Source organism: Rosa chinensis, chromosome 2, assembly GCF_002994745.2.
Source record: "Rosa chinensis cultivar Old Blush chromosome 2, RchiOBHm-V2, whole genome shotgun sequence".
Taxonomy (NCBI): domain Eukaryota; kingdom Viridiplantae; phylum Streptophyta; class Magnoliopsida; order Rosales; family Rosaceae; genus Rosa; species Rosa chinensis.
In genome coordinates this window covers 60,306,001-60,317,256 of record NC_037089.1, presented here as the reverse complement: position 1 = coordinate 60,317,256, position 11,256 = coordinate 60,306,001, and the positions used below count along the sequence as shown (strand labels likewise).

At 36.6% G+C, this 11,256-nt stretch overlaps 1 long non-coding RNA gene across 1 annotated transcript; it reads left to right on the top strand.

Moving 5' to 3' along the window:
- The first annotated feature begins 10,121 nt into the window (after positions 1 to 10,121).
- LOC121051787 lies at positions 10,122 to 10,635 on the top strand. Its single transcript, XR_005806930.1, has 2 exons — positions 10,122 to 10,206; positions 10,328 to 10,635. It is a non-coding gene; the product is annotated as an uncharacterized LOC121051787 (long non-coding RNA).
- The last annotated feature ends 621 nt before the right edge of the window (positions 10,636 to 11,256 follow it).

Here is an 11,256-nt window from a genome sequence, read left to right as displayed (position 1 = left end):
TGATATGTTAAACTTAGCGAGCTTGTGTCTAGGTTGCATATTCGAAAATAGATTAAGTGGTGAGCTTGTATTCACTTAACGAGGAACTAAGAAAGGGTAATGGGTTAACTCGAGCTTGTGAGTTAATTTTGGGTAAATTCAATTGAGAATTAGAATTCCTTAACTGAGCTTTGATATGAATGAATATGTTCGGTGGTAGAGAATGAGTCATTAGCTTTGTTTCTATTAACAGTTTTAGAATCTTATAAAATCTGTTTCTGTTTGATTAGCTTTCTGTGTTCAGTTTTACGTGAATTATTTCATATAGCAAATCAATTCAAATTGTTCTAAATTTTGTATACATATTGTTCAATGTGTCTTTAGTGTCCTGTAAAAGTTTCAGAAAATTCCATTGAGTCTAGGTTAGTTAATTAATTTATTTTCGTTAACTGTTCAGTAGCATAGTTTATAGTAGTTTGTGACATTTGATTAGCAGTTTAGAAACAATCTTCAGCGGGTAATGACCCTTGCTTGATCATTATATTACCAACGATGATGTTTGAGTGCAAGGTTTAAGTTGTGCATCTTTTAAGACGTGCCACCACCTATCCTAACCCCAGGCTGCACATCGTCACCATCATTATTTTGATCAACAGGCTCTATTTCAATGCTCACATGCATCACCTTCACTCACATCACCACTTCTTGCACTAGCACTACCACCACTGTCCCCCTCCAACTCAGTGGGAGCCTCACTGAGTGGGACAGTAGAGTGTAGGACAGGCATGTTCTGAGGAAGAGTAGTGGGAGGTGTAGACAAGGGAAAGAATGTGACAGGATTAAGAGTGGAAGACACAGGTGGAGAAGAAGACAAAAATGGGAAACAAGACTCATCATGAATGACATGCCTAGACAGCCACAGTTTGTTATGAGAAATGCTATAACAGAAGACTCCCTTGTAGCCTAAGGCATATGATAGGAGCATTTTAATGCGACGTTTTAACTGCATTTCCCTACATTTTCTGAGTTATTTCCTTAATAAAACCCTGTTTAGGAAAGTTTCCATTCTTTGAATGGGAAAGTTCTTATTTGTAGAAAGTTTCCATTTTTGTAGTTTCTATTTTTCATTTTTGGAAAGTTTCCATTTTCAGTTTAGGAAAGTTGCCATTTTTCATTTTAAGAAAGTTTCTATTTTTCTTACTAGTTTCTATTTTCAGGTCCTTGTCATAAATAAGCTGAAATGAGCTCACAAATGGAGAGAGAAGCTAGCCAACGTTGGAGGGAGACAAGATGAAGTACAAAGGGAAGCACAAATGAGCAGAAATGAAGAAATGAAGCTTTCCTGGTCCAACCAGGAAACCCTGTCCAGAAAAGGAAAGCTTGCCAAAACAAGACTCTTAAGCCAACCAAGAATGGAGATCGAATTAATGAAGTGACATGGCATGAGAGAAGCTTCTTGAAGACTCTAGATGATGACATGGCATAAAGGTGGCGCATGGAGGCCCAAAAACTCTCAAGAATGAAGTGGATTTTCGGCAATTGGATTAAAGGCCCATAAAAGCCCATGGAATTAGGGTTTGTGACGCAAAGAGTAAACCCTAGGGAGTTGTTGCCGTAAAATCCTAAGAGATAAACAAGGAAGTTGGCGTGAAAATCAGAAATTAAAAGAAGATTTCGGTGGAGATTTTCTAGGGCTATTTTTATGGAAAGAAAATATTCTTGGAGGAGTAATTTTATGTGTTTGCCGTGCAAAGGGAGAGAGATAAAGAGGTAATCAACGTGAAAATCAAGAAACCCTAGGGTGATTGACGCCAAGAGAAATTCAAGGGAGAAATAAAAGGAAAGAGAAAAAGGTGGAGACCAAGAAAAGCTCAAAAGAAGTCTAGATACATTCCTATATTCCCTAAAGGAATTTTGGCCGAATTTAAAGTATAAAATCAGAATATTATCAAGGGAATTTCGGCCAAGATTATTAGGGAATTAAATGGAATTTTGTGATTGGTTGAACCACCTCATAGGGCTTATTTGGCAAGATATTATTGGAGAAAATTATGTGGAATTTTCAGATTAATTCCATGAGTTTTACACGGCTTGGAGAGCAAGGAGGCCGTGCCCCTATATATTCTCCCATTTTCTCAACGTCAGTGGCTCCCTCCTTTGTGTTTTACACTTTAGAAAAAAATCAGAAAATCTCTCTAGCATAGCCGTGAGTTCCTCCACCCTCTAGAGCAAGCCACGAGTTCAAGCAAGGCCAAGGGAGAAGAAGAATTTCCGTGAGCATCATCCTCCATCACCATCCTTGAAGCTTGCTTTCGAGATTCAAGAGACCACCACATCAATCGTTCATCACCATCTCCATCTCACGGTGTAATCCGATTCTCCTTTGTAACCTTTGCTTTGATTTCGTTGGTTTTGTTCTAGTTGACATATATGTATGAACAAATATTAATTTCTGGAATTTTTATGATTAATTGAGAATTTTCAGATTCATATTATTGTTCTTCAAGAGTTGCTTATGTGGGTTTGTTTAATTAAATTTGCGTTATAGATATCCTTTGTGTATTAATCTTATTTGGGTCGACACTTATAGGATTTATGCATGATTGTTGCTAGGTTTAAGAACATGAAATCGACTTTTCATTTTGTGTAAACTTGAATCAAAGTAGTAAAGGTTTTGTACAAAGATCGAATTTAATTAAAGAGAATTGCAATTAGGTGGACTTTTCCATACTAAGTTGTACACTTGAGTTGATAGCCTTTCTCTATGTGTAATGCGTTGAACATGTTATGATTGACTAGCTTTCTAGGGCTTGAATGCATGTTTGATAGGATTAGTCTATGTGCTTTCACTTAGATTAATTAGCATTGAAAAGTAAAATATGGGAAATTGTTTGCTTTTAACGTTTCACATGATCAACTCCTTTCTCATGACTTAGATGAACAATATTAGGGTGTGAATCAATTTTAATCATAAGTTTCGATTTTGATCTTTGTTCTCTCATTCCATTTGTGTTTTTATGTTTTTGCATTTTAATTCGTTTTTTTACTTAATTAATTTAATTTCAAAACCCAAAAACAAAATCCCCCCTTATTTTAGTAAATAATGTTTATAATTGTGAATATTATACTTTGTTTTAATTTTAATTTTTTTTGTTTGTCCTACATTGACAGGTGTACCCTCAATCCCCGGAATAGAACGATCCCTATTTACTTTATACTACTAACGATATTTCAGGGTTAAATTGTGCGCTTGCTAAAGGCACATCAGCATATCCTAAGGACACACATTGTGTAGTCCTAGGATCTAATTTATCATGAGTATATGATCTAAGATATGGATAGTAGGAAGAACCAAACACTTTAAGCTGAGAGACATTTGGAACTTTGTGAAACACTAGCTCATAGGGAGAAGTCATATTGATTGACTTGCAGGGCATCCTATTGATAAGGTAACAGGAATGAGCCACACTATGGAACCAAAAATGTTTAGGCAGGCCTGCAGTAGACATCAAGGAAATGGTTGTTTCTATAATATGTCTATTCTTTCTCTCAACAACACCATTTTGCTGAGGGGTATAAGGGTAAGTAATGCGATGGAGAATTCCTTTAGAGGCTAGAAAATTTTGGAAGGCTTTGCTATTAAACTCACCTCCTCCATCTGTTTGAAAGATTTTAATTGTTGAAGCAAGCTGTGTATGAACAAAAGCACAAAATTTCACAAATTGAGCAAGAACATCTGATTTATTGATAAGTGAAAAAATCCACACAAATTTTGTACAATCATCAATGAAAGTAACATAGTATCTATATCCTTCAATGGAAATGCAGGGAGCAGGTCCCCACACATCAGAGTGTACTTTATGAAAAGGAAGAGGGCTTTTGGTTATAGAATCAGGAAAAGGTAGTCGATGCATCTTGCCCTCTAAGCAGTGTGTACAAACAAAACTAGAAGTGAAACTAGGTAATTTTAGTTGAGACCAAGACAACATTTTGGATAGTATAGGTTGAGTAGGATGACCTAACCGTTGATGCCAAACAGGATATGGTATGGAAGAGCCAACAAAGGCAGTATGAGACAACTCAGGCATTGAAGCAACATATGGTGTCTTGAAGAGAAAAAGAGCCTCCTCACTACTCTTTCCTTAATAGAGAACTATTTTGGATGCCTTGTCCTACACAGCAATATCATTCTCATCAAGTGTTATAAAGCAATGATTATCTCGACAAAGTTTTGTAAAGGAGAGCAAATTCATAGCAAGATTGGGAACATGCAACACTTGGTTAAGTCTTAAGATATGATCAGCAGGCTTGATATAACCAAAACCAGTATGTGCTATATTCAAACATGTACCATTACCAATGGTAATTTTGTTGTCAGAAGCGTATGGTTGAGCAATTGTGAGAATTCGAAGATCAGAAGTCATATGATGTGTAGCACCAGAATCTCCAACCCACACTTCATTGTTGGCTTGATTATTTTATGTAGTAGATGTACCAATTTGATTCATTGAGTAGCCAGAAGTAGATGTTGAAGCACCACTGCTTGGATGGAAGCCACCAGGGAAGCTTGAGTTGGATGTTCCAGTTGGTACAAGATATCCACCTTGTGGATGATGAAAGCCAATATTGTAACCTCCAGATGATTGAGCAGTTAAAGCAGTGAGAGATGTAGGTGGCTCAGTTCCTTGGTAGGAAAAGTTGGTCCTGTGAGTACAATTCAAGGCAACATGACATTTTAATCCACATATTTGGCAAGTTGGAATGGAAAAGGATGGATGTTCAGCAGGTACATCAGTTCTATAGAAACAATTGGCAGCAATGTGGCCCTTCTTGGAGCAAATTTGACACTCAAGTGTTAGCATGTGGCTGGATGGCCTGACTTGAGGAGTTTGCTGGCTTTTATACTCAGGATTCTGATAGCATGTACTTGTGAGATGTCCATGTTTGCCACAAATTTGACACTTGTGAACACGAAAGTATGTGTCTACAGTATGGCCTCTCTTTCCACACACTTGACATTCAACACTACCACCACTTTGTTTTCCATCCTTAGTTTTACTGTCATCCTTGAGACTCCATCCTCTACTGTCACCATCTCTCTCTCCATTTCTGGTTCCATCTTCTCTAGCTACCATGGCACTCATATTAGAGTGTAGAGAGAAACTTCCTTCAATACGCCTTTCTACAGAGAGCAATTGAGACCTCAAATCTCGAAGATTAATTGGAGTCTCTCTTAATTCTATCACAGTCCTAACTGTTGAATATTCTTCAGGTAGTCCATTTAGGATAACAATGATCACATCTTCATCAAGAATAGCAACTCCCACAGACAACAGTTGGTCATGAGCACTCTTCACAAGCTGTAAGTACTTCTTAATAGATTCACCACCTTTTCGAAGTGTTTGTAACTCAGTCTTGAGCTGCATGATGCTCACTCTTGACACAGCAGAAAATCGTTCTTGAAGGGAAAGCCAGGCTTGTCTAGATGTTTTGCAGCCAATAATCACATCCACAATGTCTTCATTCAATGTTGCCATAAGTCTGCTCAACAAGGCCATATCGGTTTGCTTCTAGGCCTTGTATGCTACAGTCTCTTCACTAGTGACTTCACCTTCAGTTGTAAGAGAGCATAGCAAGGAGGTGCCATCTCGGTACCATCATAGTAACCAAAGAGGCCATTTCTGGCAAGAGTGGATTCAAACTAAAAACTCCATTTGATGAAGTTTGTTTCTCCAAGTCGAATAGTGATCATACTCAGAAGAGAGTGCACATCAGAGTGAGTAAGAGCAGGTGTAGTAACAACACGAGGTGCCATTAATAGGTTGCTGCAAGTTTCAACATGATGCTTCTACAAAAAATACCAAATGTAACAATTTCAACAAGTTCTAGAGGTTAACAACTCGAAACTCGCAGATTCGTTAGTGTACTCAAATTGAAACTATTTTTGCTCAAATTTTTCACTCGATTTGCTCTGATTTTGCTATCAATCAACATAATTTTCCTCTAGTTTTGCTCTATATGCAATTGGGATCCAGCTCCTCTAAAGTGAGAAGAGTGTGAATTTAATTCAATTTCATAAAATCTAGACTCTCTATCTAATCTAAAGGTCATGACAAATGACATATCACTCTTCTATCAATTTTTAGTTTTTCATCTAAACCATAGTTAACTTGTCGTTAACTCTAGAAAAAAATAATAATAATAAATTAGGGATTTGAGTTGCTGCGTTTGCTTTCTCTGAACTTCCATGGCAACTCATCCATGGTTGAAGAAAAGAATAAACAAATCGTTCTGTTATTGATTTACCATTCAATTGTTCATTACACTACTAGAATAATGCTAATAGACATCATGTCTTTAAAATCAGTTAGGATTTCAACTGATGTAAATTATGTTTATAACATCGGTTCTAAAAAATCTGATTTCTATAAAATAATTAACATCGGTTCTTATGCTCAACTGATGTCTATACTTTTCAAACAAAATTTAAAAAAACGCGGAAATGTACTAAGTCAAAAATTAAGGAAGCGGGAGCAAAATTTTAACTCCCTCCCAACACTTAAGTCTTTCCACGACTGATTGACTAGCTAGGTTTTCCTCTATTTTTCCCCACACCGGCCGCGATACAGAAACACCGCGACCGATCGTCCTCTTTCACCCACACCGCGACCGATCGTCCTCTTTCCCTACACCACGACCGATCGTCCTCTTTCCCTACACCGCGATCGTCCTCTTTCCCCCGTCCAGTAACCGACGACCTCTTTCGCCTTCTCTGGCTCCGATGGCTTGATTTCCTCCTCCTTGGCCGCCTCCTTCTCTCTCATCTCTCGTCTGAAATCCAGCGAATCTCCCAATTGCTGAGATCGAGAAGCCGAAGCCGGAGCTGCAGTGGCCGTCTGTCCTTTCTCTTTCCACGGGCCTCCCTTTCTCAGCCCCTCTCTTCGACCGTCGAGGCGGCGACGGCCATCGCTCTCATCGACGATAATTTTCTTGAATCTATAGTTTTCTGGGTTTGTGATTTCGTAAATTTGATTCATGCTTGTGCTCTCTTTAATTCTGATTCAATTTTCGTTACCCATATAACGGTTGGAAATAAGATTAGACTTTTGTATTTTTCTGAATGTGATTTTAGGCACTTCTGAGGCAATCGCGGCTATTAAGGAGCAAGAGAAGAAAATTAACGATTTTAGACAACATTGGTGGGATTATAAGACCTTCAAGGTACTTATCTAAGCTTCGACTAGTACTGAGTTGCTGGATTTTCAGTCCAGTGAACTTTAATAAGATATTTGGTGCTGTGTTTCAGATTGACGTTGTTATTGGGTCCACCGAGCTCCGGCAAGACGACGCTACTATTGGGAGTATTGGCTCTCGCCGGACGCCTTGGAACTGGTCTTCAGGTAGTGGTTTATCTTGCATACTCATGACCAAGGGATCTTACTGGTTGGCCCTTCCGTTTTTAATTCATTGTATGAAAAAGTTTATGGGGAAGCTTGAATATGAAAGCTCCATCTTACTCAATCAAAGTTTAGTTTCTCTGCAAATGTACGGGGCAGGATCTTACTGATCTTTGTACCACTTTCTTTTCCTTCTATTGTTGTTTTGGTTGCCGAAAATGTTGAAATCAGATATTATGTCGAAAGAAAATTTATCAATTTTCAAGAAACTACTAATATCCTAACTTGGTTCTTTGGACAGCTCTGAGAGGATTGGATCTGTGGACTGGCTTTTTTCACCTTGAGGCAAATCAAAGCTCCCACTAATAACTTTGATCCTGTAAACAACATTGGGGAAGGCAGTTTTGGTTGTGTCGACAAGGTACTGTAGTTTTCATTTACCATCTCTGATTATAGGCCTTGATTTCATAATTATTGAAAATTGAATAACCTGTTTAATGCAGGGCATCTTATTGGATGGCATTACAATTGCAGTTATAAAGAGGAAATCATTTAATTAAACAGTAATTTTCGTTCTTTACTCAGAAATCAAGCAAATTAGAGAAAATGAGAAAGAGAGTGGTTTTGGTTTTGATTGATTAGTCAAACACAAGCTTGGCACTCGGCCTTTGAAAACATAAATTTTGATATTGTCAGCTTTGTTGTTTCTAATTCAGCTAAGCAACTAGAAATGACTTGAATTAAGGTGTTTAATTATATATGTATGGGGGATTTTGTGTTTGAGAATCCAGAGGATACTTTGCAGTCATGGCACATTGATGGTTATAGTTTTAAATGTTCATGGGTGAATCAACTTTTCTATTTCAAAAGTTCAGATTAACTATTTTCGCTGTTTGTTAAGTTTCTTAAACAATATGGTTTTGATATGGACTGTATGGATAGTGGAGATTGGATATGAGCAAGCAGATTAAGATACAATTTGCAGGACACTATTTCACATTGCATTGTTTAAATAAACTCAACTATTCTTAACATGACAAAATTTTTTTGGCAAACTTCAGTAGTAGTTGTCTTAATAACCATGTGTTTATGGTTCATTTTACTGTGACTTTTCTAACCTCAATTTGACATTTCACAGGTCTATCTAAATTCATGGACTGCAATTTACGTACCTTTGGACAATGTGGGAACGTGGAATGTGAGATATGAGAATTGAGCCCGACAGTACTTAGGCAGTCCTGCAAATTTAACTTTTCTCAATCATTTACTTTTAATATTTCTGTTTAGGATGATCTTAGCATATCATGAAGACCAATGCTGTGATAAGGGTTCTCTCATGCAATGTAATTTGGAATCAAGGTAGTTACATCTGTCTCTTACATATATTTATAAATTGTTTGTTACTTAACTCTAGTGTTTTTTATAAGCTCAGTGCAACTTCATTCTATTTTATTCTTATTTTTTTAAGCGTGTTATTGGGGCTGTACTGTAAGTCATGAGCTTATCTGAGTACTTTACTGGTTAGTGCTGCTTCTCAAATCTCAACTATATGTAGGATAGCAGTGCATTTAATTTTAGGAAGTCCCAGCTATGATGCATTAGCCAAACATATTACTTCTATGCACATCAATATATTTATGGCTACTACATTTATGTTTTACCTCAAGGAAAATGTATTTAACATAGACAAGCATAGGCTTCAGAATGTTTTAAGTTTTGTTGACATGTTAAATGCGATTTTTTGTGCCTCCTTGATATGTTGATATGTATTACTGTGGATATTTACTGGGGATTTTTGGCAGGAAAATTATTGGCAGGATATTTGTCTACTTATTGGTGTACCATAGAGTCCTATCGATCTCTTTAAGGGTTTGCATGTGTTTACTTACACATGTTATTGATCTGACTATTATGTACTGGCCGGCTGCAGGGTTGGAGAGGTGTGGAAAGAGTTGCAGGTTGAGATGGATAAACTATTTGAGACCAGAACTTAAGAGAGGCTGAAATCTGAGAACCACACACAATGAAAGGAAGACATTGAAGATCAGCAGCTCTCCACTTGTTAATAGTTTCCAAAGTTAGTGATAGGTAAACAATTTTACTAGTTTTTGTTCAAGTGTTTGAGACTGAGAGGAATTTATAGTACTTGCATTGATCTTTTCCCCTTTGACGTATATGTTATAATAATGTTATAACAATTCAGACTTTAAAAATAAAAAAACAATTCCATTTAGCTTGGCTTGGATAGTACTGTACCTCATCTCAACGGAATTTATGCTTCTGAAGGATGGTTCATGAGGTTGATGGAGGGAAACAGGCAATTTGTCACAAGAGACCCAGAAAAGGCTCACTTATTTTATCTTCCTTACAGCATGCGCTAATTGGAGTTGAAGCTTTATGTACCTGGTTCACATCAAATTAAACCACTGGCAATATTCCTCAGAGACTATGTGAACATGATTGCTGGGAAGTATCCTTTCTGGAATCGCACACATGGGACAGATCATTTTCTTGTTGCTTGCCATGACTGGGTTGGTAATCTTTGATCCTTGTTATTTCCTTGTTACTGTCCCACGAAGAGTACCAAATTCCTGATGATCTGTTGTACTGTTTTGTATGTCTTTAAATATTATGTGTGGATTGTAGTAATTGATCTAGAAAGTTGAAATACAAAATTAGCATTTTTTTTATGAAGAGTAACATATACAAGTTCATGCAGCTGTTATACAGTTGTTTCATGGTTAGTGTCCCGAGTTCTTTGAAGTGAAACATGGATGAATATTTTCTGGGATGACGGGGTTGGATGCCAAACTGAAAATTCTTACTGCAGGTATGCTTTTAATGATAAATTTAAACCCAGTTTGTCTTTCTGCCTAAGTTTATGTAGAGTATGGTTTCCTGTTTCTTTTAAGTTTTGTTTTGGATTCTGATTTTGGGTCTTTTTGATGCAGCAAATCTGATATAATTAAAGAGCATAAAGGTGAGGCTAGGGGCGATTAAGAAGAAGAGGAACGCTGTGCTGAAGTATCTGAAGAATAATGTTGCTGTTCTTCTCAAGCCTTCATATTAATGTATATGGAGGGTTAAGTTTCATGGCTCATTAGTTTTAATGTATATGATGTGTCAATTTTATCATTGTTTTGCTTGGCCTTAATAGAAATTAATACATTCCTTAATATTTAAAGTACATTTGAATTTCATGTTATTTGTGGATCAACTTTCTAGTACCAAATACAGCAGGAAAGGGATATGAAAAAAACATCAGTTACTTATGAAGAACTGATGTCAGAAAACACAAATTACATCAGTTTGAAAACAAAAACTGATGTCAGAAAAGAGAAAATACATCAGTTTGGAAACCAAAACCGATGTCAAGAATGAGAAAATACATCAGTTACCAAACAAAAACCGATGTCTAGCATTACTATGAACATCGATATATAAACAAAAATGATGTCTAGTATAAATATAGACATCAACATATAAACAAAAACCGATGTCTAGCATTACTATGGACATCGATATATAAACAAAACCGATGTCTAGATTACTATGGACATCGATATATAAACAAAAACCGATGTCTGGTATAACAATGGACATCGATATATAAACAAAACCGATGTGTAAAATAAGTATGGACATCGATATATAAAGAAAAACCGATGTCTAGAATAACTATGGACATCGATATATAAACAAAACCGATGTCTAACATAAATATGAACATCAGTTCAAACTATACTATAGAATATAGATTGAATGTCTAGTGAAATATTATGTACCAAACACACGAAAAGCTTATGAACCACAAGAAAAAATTTATGAGAACCAATGTTTAAAATATTATCAGACATCGTTTCTAAATCAGAAACGATGT